Raw genomic sequence first — 3,769 nt, 5'->3', positions numbered from 1 at the left:
TCACAAGACACCGTCCACTATGACAGTCTTGACCAGTCACGTGTTAAACCCCCAAATACGTACGAGGAAGTGTCCACGCGACAAACCTACGTCAATACGGCGATGGGTACTTGAACATGATAGCTTCGTGATCAGTAAGTAGTTGCTTGCCATTGCTACAGCAGACATAGGAAAAGAGAAATAAACATTTTAAACATTAAACATTTTATAGAAAGAGAAAAAACTACCAATGAACATAGACCAAGTTCCATCTTTTTCATAGGGGCATATTTCAAATCATGATAAACAAATACACATGATAAAAATGATGATTGACCCTCATAGTATTCCAAACTACATCTGGAATGAAATATAACATACGATAAATATGAAAATACGACGCCCAATTGTACAGTGTTGGTGAATTACCTCGAGTGCCAAAAGGACCAAAGGAACTGACAGGTCGGAACATTTCAACAGACAGAAACACTGATCAGACTAGTGAAACTGGCATTGACAAATAGCCGAGACTTGAAAATGTTATTACATATAATACATTTATATAATACAGGCTATTTCCGTGCAATTTCGCCGTTCAATAAAAACGATATAGCACACGTACAAGAAACATGCAAATGAGTCTTATCACCTTTGGAAATAGGTAATATTCCTACACGCTACAACTTCTACGTTTGGAAACTAAATGGCTGACCTAGTAACTGGAGATACTATTTGCATTTATGGCAGAGGCAGGGGCACTGTGAAGGAATGAAATTAATAAACGAGTTTGATTAATTCAATGTTACATGAACACGAGTGTTTGTGAAATTCTACTTCAACTGTTCAGACTCACACACAATCAATTGCGACCTCGTGTAACCGGCCAACTTCATCAGTGTTCCAGATTCATTGAAATTCCACAGTATATATCCTGGCTAAAAGTGATAGGCGAAAACATCAAAGTTCACATTCATGAAAAAAATATCTTAAGAAATATGCCCATATTATAGGAAGTGACAATCACTTCCAGTCCGTGAAAACTTTTCAAAAGTTCCGACTTCGATGTGTATTGTTATGACCTTTACCTTGACAGTACACGCGCCGTTGTGCCATGTATATTACGTCACTGCTATTTTTGTAAACGCCAATCCGTTGAATGGTTTTAGTATAAAAAAATCATTATTAATGTTGTTATCATAATTATTAAAACATTGAAGAAAAGAAACTGAAATCATTATTTGTTTATTTTGAAGTAAAGGGTTCTCAGGGAGAAGTTTCTGGAATTATTGTTGTGGCGCAGCGTGCTCCAAACATAATGTATGTAATGAGTCCTTTCGTCAGTCCTCGCTATATAGAGGAGACGTATTGAGAACAATTATGTAGGGATATTTCTCAAATTATATTATAAATAGAATCTAACACTCGTGTTCATGTAATACTGATTTTCTTAAAGGCTCGTTTCATATCAAATTAATAAACTCGTTAAATAAATTATCATTACATGACTAGTCGTGTCAGATCCTCTATTTATAAAATATTTATAGATATAAAACAAGTACATGCTTTCAATAATCGAAGCTCTTAAAAAATTTCCTCTGATATTTTATTGATATAATTTACTTCCTGCCAGAGACAGCTATTGTGTAACAAGAATGCTTTCGAGCCCAAACATGACACTTTCTTAATTACCTGTAAAAAACATACAAAATTAAAAACACAACATCAAACACGACAAAGGTCGCCTAGAGAGTCCCAAGATGAACCAGGGAGTTATTTTCCTTCCGTATTGTAACAAATGAGAGCTGGACGGTACACTAGAATGTACCTTGTTCCGCCCTGATGAGTTGATAAAGCGTGTATAGTTGTTGATTTAATACACAAGCGCTATATTTAGTATATAACAATACTGCGTGCATACGGTCATTTCCTCTTTCCCAACATATTTGCATATCAGCTTAAGTTTGAGATATAGAAGTTAAATTATCACCAGGAATATTATAAATAATTCTCTGCCCATTTGAGAAAAGAAGGTGAAGCCATGATCGATGAACAGGACAAATTTATCTTACTGGGATACATGTATATGGTGGTGTTTGTATACTCCTATATTACAGGTAACACGAACAAGGAATGGGGAAGTAAATACATGGGACATATTTCTCGTTGATTTTCCTACCACGATGTTCTAAGACGAAATGGACATTATTCAGTATTTATATAACGAAGTTTGACCAGTATCGATTAGGATATTATTTATTGGTTTCAATACTGAATGATGATCATAACATCATAACGTTTAAGGTCATACATTATTTCTCGTTTGCTCATTGTTTGTTGGTAATAACTACAGGACAGAGGACGAAATACATTTCCTTTAGGAAAAGAAGTTGCTTCGTCAATGCATTATTGCTCAAATAGATCAATCATAATTGCACTTTTCGAGCACACACACCAGTGAGCATTAAAATGTGGGTGTGCTTAATATAAGCGCATTAAGTATGAAACATTCTAAAAATGTTCAAATACAGACCTGCCTAAAAGGGTCAGGAGTATAAGAATAATTGATCACAATGGTCCATAATGATAGACTTATTTCTGCTCGTCGTTCACTTGAGTTTTGCGAGTTAATTATGTATCACTCATTTCTGTAACTGTTAACTCTTGGTCAATGCAGATTTGAAAACAATGCCATTAATTTGAGTTTTAGGAGTGACTATTTTGTTATTGAATATTATAAAAGAGTATCTATTATAAGTGTTAACACAACGGTATGTACTGATCGGACTGGTTTGGACAATTTCTACCCCTGCATGGTGATGTATCGTAAATTATAATACGTATATCATTCACGGGTCGAACGACAAGCGATATTAAGATCTGCTGATGCTAAGTTCTATGACAGAAGACTTTTTTTCCTCTCCCTGAATCGGAATGAATGCAACAAAATATAAATTCCTAATGATCCATGGATATAACTTATTTTAAAAGGTATTCTAACCGTCCTTTGTACTATATTTGCAAAAATTGGGGAAAACTGTCATTGGTTATATTATAGAGCGTTTTATTTTTTTGTCAGCAGACCCATTCTTACTCCATTGATTACGCGCTTTTCCCCATTTGCAGCTTCATGTTATCTTTCCTAAGCCATATGCCAATTCAAACCATCCCATGCCTGACATGTTATTGTAACATTCAGTCAAGATGACAAGAAAGAAAATACCGATGCTATCCACTTTTAGTAAAATTGAATTATCCATTGATTACGTTTTGCTCAATTTAGAATCGCTCTTGATTTAAATGGCTAATTAACAGGGAAATCAATAAAAATGCTTACTTCTGTTTTTAAAACGACTTCATAGAACATCTTTTTAAAGACCAATACTCATTTTGTTCATTTCATGCAATGTGCCACGTTTTTTAATTTCAAAACATTTACATTGCTAGATGCATTTATTGGTATATGTTATAAGTTGTTGTCATAATCTTACGCAATGATTGCTCAAAGCTTTACGGAACTCTTTAGCATCTCACTGAGACATAACACCTTAATATTCATTTCTTTACTGAGACAACATCAATTCTTTAATAGCATATACATACATAAATATTTGAATGACTAAGAAACTCCATATTTGTATTCGTTGACAAATCATGTAAGAGAGGTTCATATGAAATAAGGGTTTGAACACTTGATCAAAACAGCTATATTTGTATTTCTGTTCCGTTATACACTAACTGAGTGCACGTCAATGCACCGCTGCGTTCAAATAGCTTTAACATGTTTTGATGA

This window comes from Mizuhopecten yessoensis, unplaced genomic scaffold (assembly GCF_002113885.1).
Source record: "Mizuhopecten yessoensis strain PY_sf001 unplaced genomic scaffold, ASM211388v2 scaffold4017, whole genome shotgun sequence".
In the NCBI taxonomy this organism is placed as follows: domain Eukaryota; kingdom Metazoa; phylum Mollusca; class Bivalvia; order Pectinida; family Pectinidae; genus Mizuhopecten; species Mizuhopecten yessoensis.
Note: the sequence above shows the minus strand (reverse complement) of the source record.